This window comes from Homarus americanus, unplaced genomic scaffold (assembly GCF_018991925.1).
Source record: "Homarus americanus isolate GMGI-L3 unplaced genomic scaffold, GMGI_Hamer_2.0 scaffold51859, whole genome shotgun sequence".
NCBI lineage: Eukaryota > Metazoa > Arthropoda > Malacostraca > Decapoda > Nephropidae > Homarus > Homarus americanus.
In genome coordinates this window covers 18168868-18186597 of record NW_024711292.1, presented here as the reverse complement: position 1 = coordinate 18186597, position 17730 = coordinate 18168868, and positions in this window count along the sequence as shown.

Below are 17730 nucleotides of genomic sequence, written 5' to 3'. Positions count from 1 at the left end.
GTGTATTATAGGAGGGTATAGGAGGGTGTATTATAGGAGGGTGTGTTACAGGAGGGTATGTATACAGGAGGGTGTATATTATAGGAGGATATGTGTTAAAGGAGGGTGTGTGTTATAAGGGGTGTGTTATAGGAGGGTGTGTGTTACAGGAGTGGGTGTGTGTTACAGGAGGGTATGTGTTGCAGGAGGGTGTGTTGCAGGAGGGTGTATTAGCAGGGTGTGTGGTGAGAGGGTATGTGTTACAGGAGGGTGTTGTGTCAGGAGGGTGTTGTGTAACAGGAGGGTGTTGTGTTACAGGAGGGTATGTGTTATGGGAGGTGTTGTGTTATAGGAGGAGGCGTGTTGAGAGGAGTGGAGTTGGTTATGAGTGGCATAGTGTTACAGGAGGGTGTTGTTACAGGATGGTGTGTGTTACAGAGGGTGTTGTGTACAGGAGGGTGTTGTGTTACAGAGGTGTTGTTTACAGGAGGTGTTGTGTTACAGGGGGTGTTGTGTTGTACAGGAGGGTATGTGTTACAGGGGTGTTGTGTAACAGGAGGGTATATGTTACAGGGAGGTGTTGTGTTAAGAAGGTGTTGTGTTACAGGAGGTTATGTGTTACAGGAGGTGTTGTGTTACAGGAGGGTGTTGTGTTACAGGATGGTGTGTGTTACAAGTGGGTGTTGTGTTTACAAGAGGGTGTTGTGTGTACAACAGGGTGTTTGCTACAGGAGGTATGTGTTACAGGAGGGTGTTGTGTTACAGGAAGGTATGTGTTACAGGAAGGTATGTGTTATAGGAGGTGTGTGTGGAGGGTTATGCGTTACAGGATGGTGTGTGTTACAAGTGGGTGTTGTGTTACAGGGTGTTGTGTAACAGGAGGTGTTGTGTTACATGAGGGTATGTGTTACAGGAGGGTGTTGTGTAACAGGAGGGGTGTTGTGTTACAGGAGGTATGTATTTACAGGAGGGTGTTGTGTTACAGGAGGGTGTTGTGTTATAGGAGGTGTTGTGTTACAGGAGGTATGTGTTATAGGAGGGTGTGTGTTACAGGAGGTATGTGTTACAGGAGGGTGTGTGTTGGAGGGTATGATGTTACAGGAGGTGTGTGTTATAGGAGGTGTGTGTTACAGTGGTGTGTGTTACAGGAGGTGTTGTGTTACAGGGGTGTGTGTTATAGGAGGTGTGTGTTACAGTGGGGTGTGTGTTACAGGAGGGTGTGTGTTATAGGAGGTGTGTGTTACAGGAGGGTGTGTGTTCAGGAGGGTATGTGTTGGGAGGGTGTGTGTTTATAGGAGGGTGTGTGTTACAGTAGGTGTGTGTTGGGTGGGTGTGTGTTACAGGAAGTTGTATTGTAGAAGGGTATGTGTTACAGGAGGGTGTTGTGTTACAGGAGGGTGTATGTTATAGGAGGGTATGTGTTACAGGAGGGTGTGCGTTACAGGAGGGTGTTGTGTTACAGGATTGTGTATGATTATAGAGTTTATATGTTACAGGAAGGTATGTGTTATAGGAGAGTATGTGTTACAGGAGGGTGTGTGTTACAGGAGGGTGTGTGTTACATTAGGGTGTGTGAGTTATAGCTGTGACTTATAGGAGGGTGTGTGTTACAGGAGGGTATGCGTTACAGGATGGTGTGTGTTACAGGAGGTTGTGTGTTACAGGAGGGTGTGTGTTACAGGAGGGTGTGTGTTACAGGAGGGTGTGTTATAGGAGGGCGTGAGCTACAGGAGGGTATGTGTTACAGGATGGTGTGTGTTACAGGAGGGTGTCGTGTTACAGGTTGGTGTATGCTATAGGTGGATGTGTGTTACAGGAGTGTGTGTGTTACATTAGGGTGTGTGAGTTATAGGTGGGTGTATTATAGGAGGGTGTATTATAGGAGGGTGTGTGTTACAGGAGGGTATGTATTACAGGAGGGTGCATACAGAAAGAGGATATGTGTGTTACAGGAGTGGGTGTGTTATATGTGGGGTGTGTGTTATAGGAGGGTGTGTGTTACAGGAGGGTAAGTGTGTTACAGGAGTGGGTATGTGTTACAAGAGGGTGTGTGTTACAGGAGGGCATGTGTTACAGTGAGGGTGTGTGTTACAGGAGGGTATGTGTGTTACAGGAGTGGTGTTGTGTTACAGGAGGGTGCTGTAACAGGAGGGTGTTGTGTTACAGGAGGGTATGTGTTATAGGAGGGTGTTGTGTTATAGGAGGGTGTTGTGTTATAGGAGGAGGGAGTTGTGTTACAGGAGGGTATATGTTACAGGAGGGTAAGTGTTACAGGATGGTGTGTGTTACAAGAGGGTGTTGTGTTACAGGAGGGTGTTGTGTTACAGGAGGGTGTTTGTTTTACAGGAAGGTGTTGTGTTACAGGGTGTTGTGTTACAGGAGGTATGTTACAGGGGTGTTGTGTAACAGGAGGGTATGTGTTACAGTGAGGGTGTTGTGTTACAAGAAGGCAAGTTGTGTTACAGGAGGGTATGTGTTACAGGAGGGTGTTGTGTTACAGGAGGGTGTTGTGTTACAGGATGGTGTGTGTTACAAGTGGTGTTGTGTTACAAGTAAGAGGGTGTTGTGTTACAACAGGGTGTTGTGCTACAGGAGTGGTATAAGTGTGTTAAGCAGGAGGGTGTTGTGTTACAGGAAGCTGCATGTGTTACAGGAAGGTATGTGTTATAGGAGGGTGTGTGTTACAGGAGGGTATGCGTTACAGGATGGTGTACAAGTGGGTGTTGTGTTACAGGAGGGTGTTGTGTAACAGGAGGGTGTTGTGTTACATGGTGGTATGTAAGCTACAGGAGTGGGTGCTGTAACAGGAGGGTGTTGTGTTACAGAGGGTGTAAGCTATACGGGGTGTGTGTTATAGGAGGTGTGTGTTACAGGAAGGTGTTGTGTTACAAGAGGGTTTTGTGCTACAGGAGGGCATGTGTTACAGGAGGGTGTTGTGTTACAGGAGGGTGTTGTGTTACAGGAAGGTATGTGTTACAGGAAGGTATCTGTTACAGGAGGGTGTTGTGTTACAGGATGATGTATGTTAAAGGAGGGTGTGTGTTACAGGAGGGTGTCTGTTACAGGAGGGTGTGTGTTGTAGGAGGGTGTGTGTTACAGGAGGGTGTGTGTTACAACAGGGTGTGTGTTACAGGAGAGTATGTGTTACAGGATGGTGTGTGTTACAGGAAGGTGTATGTTACAGGAGGGTGTGTGTTACAGGAGGGTGTGTGTTACATTAGAGTGTGTGAGTTATAGGTGTGTGTTACAGGAGGGTGTGTTATAAGGGGGTGTGTGTTATAGGAGGGTGTGTGTTACAGGAGGGTGTGTGTTACAGGAAGGTATGTGTTACAGGAGGGTGTGTGTTACAGGATGGTGTGTGTTACATTAGGGTGTGTGAGTTAGAGGTAGGTGTATTATAGGGGGGGTGTGTGCGTTACAGGATGATTTGATTGATTTTGCCGCTTACAGCGGCTACTTTATTGTGCACCCCACACTCATCCTGTGAGCGGTAGCACAAAAGGATTACAGAGTAGAGTTTACAAAGGGTCATAATAATTAACCCCCGTTGTCAGGATATTATGGCACTGAATGTTACACAGTATTTCATTTACATTATTTGTTTAGTTCTATACATAAAGGGTAACTTATTCAGAAATGCGTGAGTACAGGCGTGTGAGGCAGTATGTCTGGCCTGACACTTTGTTATTCACATTTACGTGAGAGGTATTCAAGCACATTGCGTATTTGGTTCTGTACATGAGAATTGATATAGTTACTAAGTGCAAAAAAGTGGATACAATCTTAATATGTCGGCTATCTTGCCATTAGAGATGAAGTGTTGTGCCATTTCTACACACAGTGTGCTTGGACCTGTCCCTAAAAGGTTCTATCTTCACACAGTCGAGGACGTAGTGTTCAAGTGTGTGGCCATTTGTATGGCTACACACTTTATATTTAGTTTTGTTTACATCTGGTTGAGGAACATACTGCAAAAGGTACTTATATCCTAACCTTAATCTAGCTGTTACAACATCTTGTAATCTAGTGATCTTGTTACTTGCTCCATATACATGTTTCACTTGATACATCTCATCATGGTAACCTATGGATCGACTAGTGCCTGTTTGCACTTGTCTACTTGCGTCAAACTCATCAATAAGTTCTTTCCTAATTACAGTTTTAAGAGTTATTTTTGACAGACACAAATTGTATTCAACGGTGTCTTTGTTAGACGCGAGTTTAGCGAGGGCATCAACTCTGTCATGTTTTATGAGGCCTATGTGAGAGGGGATCCACAACAGTTTGACCCTGACACCCCGGTCAACAAGGCACGCATATTTGTGACTGGCTTCAGAGACAAGAGCGTGACATCCTGAGTCGAGGATGCCAAGGGCAAGTAGTGAAGATAGAGAGTCAGTGATGATGAGACTGTCAATAACAGTGGTTTCAATGAATTTAATAGCTGTGAGTATGGCAACTAATTCAGTTTGTAGAGTGGATGCCCAGTTGTTAATTCTAGCTCCTTTCTCAATTATATTACCGTCAGGTTGAGTCACAACAATAGCACTTCCAGCCCTCCCAGAGGCGGTGTTAAGAGATCCATCAGTGTAGATGGTCTGTGTGATATTATCATCAGTCTGTAGAGTGTGTATGTGTTCAAGAGCTCTCAATTTGGCAGTGTGTTGGAGATAAATGCTTTGTATAATAAATTTTTTAGGTGGATTCGTCGGTATTGTGATATCGAAGGTAACTGTCCGCCAGGGTGGCAGGAAGCGCTGTTGTGTCTCAACTTTGTACAGGTGGTCTAGTCCAAACATCTTCATATGTGTAGCTGTAGTTTGGATCCATTTAGACTCAGTAGTCCCATGGTTCATACATTCTAGCAATTTTAAGGAAACAATGTTATCAGGATCACCACGCAGAAGCCTCAGGGCTATCATGAGGTTGACTTCAATTATTCTATCTTTAACACTGGGTATACCTAGTTCTTTCCTCATATTAAGTACTTTAGTGCTCATGGGACATCCTAGGATAATTCTGAGGGCTTTATTTTGCATTTTCTCGAGCTTGTCAACGCCTTTCCCGTCACGAATGACCAGGGCTGGTGCGTGGTAATCTATCAGAGGAGGGTGTGTGTTGCAGGAAGGTTGGTGTTACAGGGGGATGTGTATGTTACAGGAAGGTATGTGTTACAGGAGGGTGTGGTGTGTTACAGGAGGGTGTGTGGTACAGGAGGGTGTGTGTTACAGGATAGTGTGTGTTACAGGAAGGTGTGTGTTACAGGAGGGTGTGCGTTACAGGAGGGTGTGTGTTACAGGAGGGTGTGTGTTACAGGAGGGTTTGTGTTACAGGAGGGAGTGTGTTACAGGACTGTGTGTGTTACAGGGGGTGTGTGTTACAGAGGGTGTGTGTTACAGGAGGGTTTGTGTTGCAGGAGGAGTGTGTTACAGGAGGTATGTGTTGCAGGAGGGTGTGTGTTACAGGAAGGTGTTTGTTACAGGAGGGTGTGTGTTACAGGAGGATGTGTGTTACAGGAGGTTGTGTTTTGCAGGAAGCTGTGTTGTAGGAGAATGTGTTATAAGAGGGTGTGTGTTACAGGAAGGTATGTGTTACAGGAGGGTGTGTGTTACAGGAGGGTGTGTTTTATAGGAGGGTGTGTGTTGTAGGAGGGTGTGTGTTACAGGAGGGTGTGTGTTACAGGAGGATGTGTGTTGCAAGTGGGTGTGTGTTACATTAGGGTGTGTGAGTTAGAGGTGGGTGTATTATAGGGGGGTGTGTGCGTTACAGGAGGGTGTGCTATAGGAGGGTGTGTGTTACAAGAAGGTTGGTGTTACAGGAGGATGTGTGTATTACAGGAAGGTATGTGTTACAGGAGGAAGTGTGTGTGTTACAGGATGGTGTGTGTTACAGGAAGGTGTGTGTAACAGGAGGGTGTGTGTTATAGGAGGGTGTGTGTTACAGGAAGGTATGTGTTACAGGAGGTTTGTGTTACAGGAGGGAGTGTGTTACAGGAGGTGTGTGTGTTGCAGGAGGGTGTGTGTTAGAGGAAGGTGTGTGTTACAGGAGGGTGTGTGTTAGAGGAGGGTGTTTCTTACAGGTGGGTGTGTGTTACAGGAGGGTGTGTGTTACAGGAGGGTGTGTCTTACAGGAGGGTGTGTCTTACAGGAGGGTGTGTTTTGCAGGAAACTGTGTTGTAGGAGTATGTGTTAGAAGAGGGTGTGCGTTACAGGAGGGTATGTGTTACAGAAGGGTATGTGTTACAGAAGGTGTATGTGTTACAGGAAGTTGTTTTGTAGGAGGGTATGTGTTACAGCTGGGTATGTGTTGTTGGAGGGTATGTATTTCAAAAGGGCGTGTGTTACAGGAGGTGTATGTATTACAAGAGGGTATATGTTACAGGAGGGTATGTGTTACAGGAAGCTGTGTTGTAGGAGTATGTGTTACAATATGTTGAGTGTTACAGGAGGATATGTATTACAGGAAGCTGTGTTGTGGGAGGGTATGTGTTACAGGAGGGTATGTGTTACAAGAGGGTATGTGTTACAAGAGGGTATGTGTCACAAGAGGGTATGTGTTACAGGAGGGTATGTGTTACAGGAAGCTGTGTTGTGGGGTGGGTATGTGTTATAGGAGGGTATGTGTTACAGGAGGGTATGTTTACAGGAGGTATGTGTTACAGGAGGGTATATGTTACAGGAGGGTATGTGTTACAGGAGGTATGTGTTACAGGAGGGTATGTTTACAGGAGGTATGTGTTACAGTAGGGTATGTGTTACAGGAAGCTGTGTTGTGGGGTGGGTATGTGTTATAGGAGGGTGTGTGTTACAGGAGGGTATATGTTACAGGAGGGTATGTGTTACAGGAGGTATGTGTTACAGTAGGGTATGTGTTACAGGAAGCTGTGTTGTGGGGTGGGTATGTGTTATAGGAGGGTGTGTGTTACAGGAGGGTATATGTTACAGGAGGGTATGTTTACAGGAGGTATGTGTTACAGTAGGGTATGTGTTGCAGGAGGGTATATGTTACAGGATGTCTGTGTTACAGGAGGGTATGTGTTACAGGACGGTGTGTGTGTTAAATTGATTTTGCCGTATACAGCGGCTACTTTATTGTGCACCCCACACTCATCCTGTGAGCGGTAGCGCAAAAGGATTACAGAGTAGAGTTGACAAAGGGTCATAATAATTAACCCCCGTTGTCAGGATATTATGGCACTGAATGTAACACAGTCTTTCAATTACATTATTTGTTTAGTTCTATACATAAAGGGCAACTTATTCACAATTGCGTGAGTACAGGTGTGGAAGGCAGTATGTCTGGCCGCACACTTTGTTTATTCACATTTGAGTGAGAAGTATTGAAGCACATTGTGTATTTGGTTTTATACATGAGAACTGATATAGTTACTAAGTGCAAAAAAGTGGATACAATATTAATATGTCGGCTATCTTGCCATTAGAGATGAAGTGTTGTGCCATTTCACACACAGTATGCTTGGACCTGTCCCTAAAAGGTTCTATCTTCACACAGTCGAGGACGTAGTGTTCAAGTGTATGGCTATATGTCTGGCCACACACTTTACATTTAGTCTTGTTTACTGCTTGAGGAACATACTGCCAGAGGTACTTATATCCTAACCTTAATCTAGCTGTTACAACATCTTGTAATCTAGTGATTTTGTTACTTGCTTCATATACATGTAAACTATGGGTCGACTAGTGCCTATTTGCACTTGTCTACTTGCGTCAGATTCATCAATAAGTTCTTTCCTAATTACAGTTTTAAGGGTTCTTTTTTGACAGACCCAAATTGTATTCAACGGTGTCTTTGTTAAACGCGAGTTTGGCGAGGGCATCAACTCTGTCATGTTTTATGAAGCCTATGTGAGAGGGGATCCACAACAGTTTGACCTTGACACCCCGGTCAACAAGGTACGCATATTTGTATCTGACTTCAGAGACAAGCACGTGACAACTTGAGTTGAGGGTGTCAAGGGCAAGTAATGAGGATCGAGAGTCAGTGATGATGAGACTGTCAGTGACTGGTTTCAATGAATTTAATAGCTGTGAGTATGGTAACTAATTCAGTTTGTAGAGTGGATGCCCAGTTGTTAATTCTAACTCCTTTTTCAATTATATTACCGTCAGGTTGAGTCACAACAATAGCACTTCCAGCCCTCCCAGAGGCGGTGTTAAGAGATCCATCAGTGTAGATGGTCTGTGTGATTTTATCATCAGTCTGTAGAGTGTGTATGTGTTCAAGAGCTCTCACTTTGACAGTGTGTTGGAGATAAAAACTTTGTATAATTAATTTTTAGGCGGAAATGTCGGTATTGTGATATCGATGGGAACTGTCCGCCAGGGTGGCAGGAAGCGCTGTTGTGTCTCAACTTTGTACAGGTTGTCTAGTCCAAACGTCTTCATATATGTAGCTGTAGTTTGGATTCATTTAGAATCACCAGTCCCATGGTTCATACATTTTAGCAATTTTAAGGAAACAATGTTATGAGGATCACCACGCAGAAGCCTCAGGGCTATCATGAGGTTGACTTCACTTATTCTATCTTTGACAGTGGATATACCTAGTTCTTTCCTCATAATTATTAAGTACATTAGTGCTCATGGGACATCCTAGGGTAATTCTAAGGGCTTTATTTTGCATTTTCTGGAGCTTTTCAACGCCTTTTCTGTCACGAAGGACCAGGGCTGGTGCGTGGTAATCTATCATAGATCTTATATAGCCTAGGTACATTGTTTTAACAATTCTAATATTAGCACCATAATGTCGGCTGCACCCCGCTACACTTCTAAGAGGTTTCAGTCTGTCAGTACATTGGCGGGTTAGCTGTTGTATGGCAGGTAGGGTACAAGGGACGGAGACACCAAGATATCTAAAAGAAGAAACATAGTCAATAGTGTTGTTACCTATCTTGAACTTGGCGGGGCCGCGTTTGCGGTTACCAGCTTGTTTGTTGAACACCTTAGTTTTCTCAGTGGAGATAATAAGACCGAGGTTCTCACAGGCTGCATATACATTAGGGAGTGACAGTTTGGCAAAAGTTTTCAAAATCAAGTGGCTTCGGTTGGATTATTTGTCTATCGGCCACGCTGGTTCCGAATATGTTTGAATCTTTAACATCAGTGCATTAGAAGGTTTGTGGATACTTTTCGGTTCGACATAAAAAAAAAACAAGAATAATGGTAGACATTCTTTATTATTGGCATGTATGCTTCAATTTATCAGCAGCACACTAGCACAGTTGGCACACTAACATTGGCTGTCCCCACAGTGTCCCCTCAGTCCCAGTGTCCCCACAGTCTAGCACTGGTAGTCCTCTTTCTTAGCCCTCCGCTTGTTTCTCTTCCTGGCCTCCAGCTTGTTCCAGGTGACCTGGTCCTGCTGCCAGGCAGAGCTGGCCACGTCTGCCGCCTCCGTGGTGAGCTTCACTCCTCTTTCCACTGCGGTGGTGGTGCAGGGCAGACCTGGCTCACTGTACGGTTCCTCCAGAAATTGCTCCAGTTCCTGGTCACTGTGCTGGAACAGGATGGGAGGGGAGGAGCTGGCCTTCTGCAGATCAACCAACTCTGACAGCTTGGTGGCTGCCAGATTCAGTTGAGGGTTCCTCACTTTCCTCACTGTCTTTCTCTTGTGCCTTTTTTCCTTCTTCCTCAGCTGCTTGATGATGTTTAGGGCCAACTCCCTCTCACTCTTGTCCATGGAGGCCAGCAGTGAGACCAGCACCACCTCGTGCTGGCCGAAGTAGCCGTTGAACTGGAGGTATGGAGTAAGCAGCTCCACTTCCTCCAGGGTGCAGTACGTCCTCACCCGGTTGATGATGGCGAGGAGGTGGCGTGGGCCCTCCAGTAGCAGATTCCTCTGCCTGATCTCCAGGAAGGAGGGCACGTAGATAAGGATGATGAAGGAGGTCATCCGTCTCTGTGACTCGCTGGGGGAGGTGGTGCTCATGTAGGCCCTCAGCTCCCTGCTCTCCGTGTTTTGCCATCTGGCGTTGGTCATGGCTCCGGCCCGTGCCCTGGCCCATCTCTCCTCAATGTGGCCGGACTCCACCGTCTTGGCCATCTCCAACAGATACCGGGTGTCCCAGCTGAACTCCTCCCAGACGACGGAGGGGATGGCATCCAGGAGAGACCTGAGGTAGGTGTTGGTGACGGCCTCGAATTCAACCACCGGAAGGTCCCACACGTTGCCGGTCAGCTTCCGAGCCTCCTCACCACTCCAGGAGGCGGGACCAGTGGTTGGGCCAGCGTAATGGTTGAATAGATGGCCGAAGAGCTTCTCCAGACTGTGGATCAGGCAGTGGATGTGGAGGAGAGGCCGTCCCAACAGCCTTTCAAACTCGGCGATGAAACCGTGATTATAGCCACTCAGTTTGTTGCAACCGTCGCTAAGGACAACCAGGAGGTCGGTGGTGTCAATACCGCGCTCCTCCAGGAAGGCCAGCAGGCTGGTGGCCAGGTCTACCCCCTTTCCCCCCACCGGGACCAGGTGACCAAGGAACTCCTCACCAGGGAAGCCGATCACTGCACAGTCTTCCCTCTTTTCCATGGCGAATCTCTTGTGGTTCTTCTCACCTACACCAGTCACTATCTTGTTCTCATTGATCCTCTCATCTACCATGAGACCTCTGACCTTGAATCCCCTGAACTTTTCTTTTTTCTGTTCTCGTGACCTCTTCCTGACTCTCTCCACTTTCTTCCAGTTAGTCACTTTAGACTTGTCCCCTTCAGTTATGATGTTGTCTGCAGCTCTGATGGTGTTTGCGATGTGAGCCACTGCATCATTGGATACCTTGAACCTGTTAGCAGTTTCTCCGATCCTGTCCTCGGCTTCTTTCTCCCTTTTCCTTTTCTCTGATCTTGCTCTCCTGTCGACCATAGCCTTGAACTCATTGTCATTGACATCCTTATAATCACTATCTTCTTCCTGAGCACTGTCATCCACTGCCGACACTTTACACGACATCCTCTCCATCTCCTCCTTACTCTTTGACCTCATCTTCTCAGTTTTCCTCTCTTCCTCAGCCTTTTCTTTGCCCTCTTCGCTTCCTTCTCCCTCTCTTCTTTCAGCTTGGCAGTCACAATTTTGTCAACGCCATCAATGCAGCCCTCCCTTCCCGGTTTCCTCTGGGCTGCCAGGAAGCTTTTCTCTCGTTCGTGCACTTTGCTGTCGTCTGCCACATCAAACAACTTCTCAGCTATATCCTCGAACCTCATCTTCAGCTTCCCGTTCTTCGTTTTCTTCCTTTTCTGTTTCTGTCCATTTCCCTTCATCATCATCGTCTCCCTCCGCATCCTCCACAGGTCGTGGACTCTCATTTTCACCCTGATTTCAGAGATAGTGGGGACAGTGGCCTTCCTATACACATCCAGTACCTTCTCAGTCACCTTGTTGGTGGCATCCATATAATCAAAAGCATTTGTTCTTCTCCTTAACCTCTCGTTTTCTGCTTCATAAGCCAGGGCACTTCCAACTTCCTTGTTCAGAGGCAACTTGTTAGATGGCAGAGGCATCCGAACCCCGAACACCTTATCGTTACCCTGGCGCAGCTGAGTGTTGCTAATCTTAGGACGACCCATCTTGGTGGCGGCCCTTTGAACTAACTGCAAAACAACACAGAAAAAACAACTTTCAGCACTTCAATATCACCACCTATTGAACAATATTTTATTCAAAAGTACGGACTGAGATTTTGTCCTTAACTGTCCAAGTCAAGCTACTTGGGCTGAATTCATTGATCAGTCCTGGGACGAATATTACCAACGGCGTGAATAGATTCCGTGGAATAAATTCAGGGCATTCCCGTCCAGGGAGCCACAACAAACTCTGTAAATATTGCCATTGGCCTGCCATTGGCACATATACGGAGTTTGGTAATGTTCCATGAGCGGGAATATCCTGAATTCATTCCACGGAATCTATCCACGCCGTTGGTAATATTGGGCCCTGGTTTTCGAAATATACGTATGTGGTGACTTGCAGCAAAAATATCGGCATAATTTGTAGCGTATTGAGTTGTAAAACAATAGCATATTATGAACCAGTGTACACAGTAGTCGAATAATCCAATTCAATAACTTGATTTTAACAGGTTGTGCCACATTGTCAGTCCCTTTATTATTTACAGTTTTTTCGCGTTTTTCATGCCAAACCCAAAAGTATCCACAAACCTTCTAATGCAATGATGTAAAAAACTCAAACATATTCGGAATTAGCGTGGCCGATAGACAAATAATCCAACCCAAGCAATTAGATTTTGAAAACTTTTGCCAAACTGTCACTCCCTAATATACATGGTTCAGGGTGGTTTGCATTTCACGATGAGTTTTAGTATGTATAAGAATATCATCAGCATAGCTGATTGTGATATTGCTGGGGTTGTCTGGTATTAAATTTAATAATGCATTCATAAGAACATTGAACAAAGTGGGGCTTAGAACTCCACCTTGAGGGGTATCAAGTTGCATGTCTTTAACTTCACTTCTGTAACCCTGAAACAGTGCAGCAGCCCTTCTGTTGGTTAGGTAACCACTTATCCAGTGTAACAGCCTACCTCCTATATCCATTTTGGCTAGTTCGTACAATATCAGTTGTCTATTTGCAATATCAAATGCAGCTTTTAGGTCAAGAAATGTGGTGTATCTGTGCCTTTCATCACCATGCGCAGTTAGGAATGTGGTGATGCAATTATGTACATCTTTACCATGGGTGAAGCCATTTATGTTAGGAGACATGTGTTCTCTGATTCTTTATAAGAGTCTGCAAAGAACCATCCTCTCAAAGGTTTTACACAGGCAGCTGGTTAGTGATATGGGACGAAAAGCATCAGGCTGTCCTAGTTTCGGTATTGGTACAACAATACTGCTGCTCCATGATGTGGGTCGTTGGCCCTTGGCATGACTCATATTGTACAATACCAATAATGGATTGCCCGGCACACGCCTTAGTAGTCTAACTATGTTGTAGGGGACTCCGTCCTCTCCAGGGGATGTAGACCTACCCCTGGCGAGGGCGGCGTCAAGCTCCCACTCAGTATATGGAACATCACACACATCGTGCTGTTTGCCCAGCATAAAGTTAATATGATTACTTCTCTCTACAGACTTCGCATCAAGGATTCCCCGAGTCCTAGTTGGTAACATGTCATAGCTAGACACATGAGCCCACTTTGTTATTAGCTCATTCGACTTTTGCAGAGGGTTTGGATGGGAGACGTGTCTACTGTTTTTGCCTCTGATTGTGTTTATGTCTTTCCAGGCTTTGCTGAGGGATGTATGTTGGTTCAGGCTGTTGACATACATCTCCCATGCATTTTGGCTGAGCTCGTTTACACGTTCCCTGACAGAAGCAAGGGAAGCTTGATATAATTGCAACATTTGAGGTGTTCTAATTTGTTTGTAACACTTACCCACCCTCCTGACTCTAGCCCTGAGTTTTTTCAGTTTAGGGTCATCATATCACTGCTGTTGCCTGTTCCCATTATGCTGACCACGTTTTCTCCTTTTTTTGGTGGAGGCATTGTTGGTGAAGTATGTATAAGTCCTATCTATCAGATCGTCATGGAAACTTTGGTAGTTGTCAGGCTTGTAGTCCTTGTACCAGTCATGGATGAAGTCTATGAACTGGCTTTCATGTTTTTGCTTGACTGTGATTCTACGTCTGTTGAGTTTACCACCAGTGGGGGTATCATTGGCTACATGTATACTAGCTTGGATTGGGCTGTGGTCAGACATAAGATCAGTGACAACATCAGAGCTATGAGTTGTGTATGATAAATTAAAACCAATACACTTGTCTAGAGCCCCGCCATAGATGTGCGTTGGTTCATTATTACCTATAATTTGAACATCTTCATATGCGCTGAGAAGTAAGATAAGTCTCCTACCATTGGTGTTAGTGGTGGAGTCACATAATTTCTTGTGTCTAGTATTCAGGTCACCCATCAGGACAGTGGGCTCAGTGTGTAAAAAGTCTGGGAGATCTGTGTACTGAAGCTGATCTGAGGGAGCATAGGCGTTTAGCACGTTGAGTGTGGTACTGAAGGTGGGTAGTCTTTTTGGATACAAGAGGTACATGTGGGAGTGACTTCTTAACATACATCAAACATGTGTGAGTAGAACTGGGATCATAATACACATAATTGGGCAGACTGGGTGGGGGCTTACCATTAGGTGTGAGACACTCCTGCAGACACACAATATCGATGTCCTCAGTCACAACTTTATGGTGTAGGTCAGGGTATCGTTTTCTAAGGGATGAGATGTTCCAACTCATCACCTTCACCGCTCTGTATCTTTGTCTGGTATTAACACTGGCCATTATTTGGAAAGAAGCAAAAGGCACTGTATAATACTGTTCTTTTCTACGCTGCCTGTCCCTTCGGCAGCACTGCTCAATAATTGGTGAATTTCAGTGACAGACAAAAACACACTTTGGTTACACTCGACATAACCACCATTTTCTGTTTGTGTATGTTCATCTTCACTGACCATGTCCACAGAGGCATCAGTATCACTATTTTCCTCTGCGTGGACACTAGTTCCTGGTGGGTCTTGAGTTTCCACATCTGGTACTGACATCTGAATGTCTTCAGTTTGACTATAATCTTTCCATAGCTGCTGCACTGTGTTGGTGGTGTTCTTTTCCTGTAGTGTATCACAGAGGCTCTTTAACATATCAGTTTGAGCTATAAATTGAGCTTTGAGTTCTTTCATTTAATTTTTCAAATCATTGATCTCTTCACTTTGGGCGTGTTCACGGGGTGTGTTGGCAGCTATCTGTTGTGTCGGTACGTCTGTGTTGCCCCATGCTGATCTTTCGATAACTGCTGGTGATGATCCTGGAGCTTTGGTGGGGAGGGTGGGCCAGGGGTTGGCTGTAGGGAGTACCCTAGCAGCAGTAGTGTTTCTTGAGACCTGCCTGGGTGGCGGGTCTGGGCGCTGAAGGGGCGTAGGAGCTCTAGGACAGTCAGGGTACCATACAGGAACTCCAACTGTTTTGCAGTTAATACACTTCTGTTGAATGACACCCCCTTGAGCAACTGTATCTCTGCAAGCCTGTGTTGCATGTTGTCTTGAGCAGAGACCACACCGCGGCTTAGTCGAGGGGCATAATCTGGCCACATGGCCCCAGTGTTGACAATTGTAACACCTCCGGGTAGGGGACTGATAGAGAGTTACCTTCAGAGTCCGATAGGCACCACGGACCCGAATGGTCTTGGGTGGGTCCCCCGAGCCAACCCAGTCTGCAATGACTGCGTTCTTGCCCCTGAGCCGCTTCGTCCTTCTGATGGCGGGATGAGCTTCTAGTAGTGTAGGGGTCTTGTACTGATCGAGCCCTATGATTAAGATGGTTTTCTTGTTCGATGGTTGGGGTGATTGTTCCATGGTTATTCCCTCTATGCTATTTGTGAGGAGATCCTGTATGACTGCTGGGTCGCTTCTAATCAGAACATGATCTTGTGTACTGACTTTGAACTGAAACTCAGCGCCTGGGTGTTTATCTTCCGCATCGTTCAGCCATCGATAACTTACTTCAGGTGGTGTACCTACAAGGAAGTTTAATCTTACTCTCATGGGGAGTTGAGGTTGTAGTTGATGGTCTTTAAGTTGTTCTGCCTTTTTGGCCTTCTGCGTGTTCCTGGACTGAACTAGTTGAAAGCCACCATCTCCATTGGTGTCAATGTCAACACCATAGTTACCTGGCTCACTCAGAGCATCATGAGAGTTAAAGCGAGAAGCTGGGTCTCCAGTCAACTCATACATGGTGGAGTTACAGGACTCGACCTATATGCCTACGTCAGAGGGCCGAGGACTGCTTGGCACTCCTAGGATCTTGTTGTTCTGCCTTTTTGGCCTTCTGCGTGTTCCTGGACTGAACTAGTTGAAAGCCACCATCTCCATTGGTGTCAATGTCAACACCATAGTTACCTGGCTCACTCAGAGCATCATGAGAGTTAAAGCGAGAAGCTGGGTCTCCAGTCAACTCATACATGGTGGAGTTACAGGACTCGACCTATATGCCTACGTCAGAGGGCCGAGGACTGCTTGGCACTCCTAGGAAGTCAGTGGAAGGTTGAAGGAGGGTGTGTGTGTGTGTGTGTGTGTGTGTGTGTGTGTGTGTGTTACAGGAGGGTGTGTTTTGCAGGAAGCTGTGTTGTAGGGGGGTATGTGCTACAGGATGGTGTATGTTATAGGAGAGTATGTGTTACAGGAGGGTGTGTGTTACAGGATGGTATGTGTTACAGGAGGGTATGTGTTACAGGAGGGTATGTGTTACAGGAGGTATGTGTTACAGGAGGGTGTGTGTTACAGGAGGGTGTGTGTTACAGGATGGTATGTGTTACAGGAGGGTATGTGTTACAGGAGGTATGTGTTACAGGAGGTATGTGTTACAGGAGGGTATGTGTTACAGGAGGGTATGTGTTACAGGAGGGTATGTGTTACAGGAGGTATGTGTTAAGGAGGGTGTGTGTTACAGGAGGGTGTGTGTTACAGGATGGTATGTGTTACAGGAGGGTATGTGTTACAGGAGGTATGTGTTACAGGAGGTATGTGTTACAGGAGGGTATGTGTTACAGGAGGGTATGTGTTACAGGATGGTATGTGCTACAGGAGGGTGTGTGTTACAGGATGGTATGTGTTACAGGAGGGTATGTGTTACAGGATGTATGTGTTACAGGAGGGTATGTGTGTTACAGAAGGTATGTGTTACAGGAGGGTATGTGCTACAGGAGGTGTGTGTTACAGGAATGGTATGTGTTACAGGAGGGTATGTGTTACAGGAGGTATGTGTTACAGGAGGGTATGTGTTACAGGAGGTATGTGTTACAGAGAGGTATGTGTTACAGGAGGGTATGTGTTACAGGAGGGCATGTGTTACAGGATGGTGTGTGTGTTACAGGATGATATGTGTTACAGGAGGGTATGTGATAAAGGAGGGTGTGTGTGTGAGTTACAGTAGGGTGTTTGTGTGTGTGTATGTGTGTGTGTGTGTGTGTGTGTGTGTGTGTGTTATAGGTGTGTGTGTGTGTGTGTGTGTGTGTGTGTGTGTGTGTGTGTGTGTGTGTGTGTTACAGGAGGGTGTGTGTGTGTTTCAGGAGGGTGTGTGTGTGTGTGTTACAGGAGGATAATAATGATAATAATAATAATAATCAACGGTTTATTGAAAAAGTTCTGCAGCCCGAAGGCTGAAAATATACATTGGCCATAAATGACTTATTACATACATTGGTGGTTTAACAAAAGCCTTCATTAGAGAAAGGTAAAGGAACATACAGTGAACATTCAGATTAATGAAGGTGTTGAACAGCAAACACGTAGTGTAGTAACTCTCTCCCAGATGGTGTTATGAGGGGCCTCACGTGTAGTAATTCCCTCACAGATGGTGTTATGAGGGGCCTCACGTGGTGTAGTAGTTCCATCATAGATGGTGTTACGAGGGGCCTCACGTGGTGTAGTAACTCCCTCACAGATGGTGTTATGAGGGGCATCACGTGGTGTACGAATTCCCTCACAGATGGTGTTATGAGGGACCTGACGTGGTGTAGTAATTCCCTCACAGATGGTGTTATGAGAGGCCTGACGTGGTGTAGTAATTCCCTCACAGATGGTGTTATGAGGGGCATCACGTGTTGTAGTAATTCTCTCACAGATGGTGTTATGAGGGGCATCACGTGGTGTAGTAATTCCCTCACAGATGGTGTTATGAGGGACTTGACGTGGTGTAGTAATTCCCTCACAGATGGTGTTA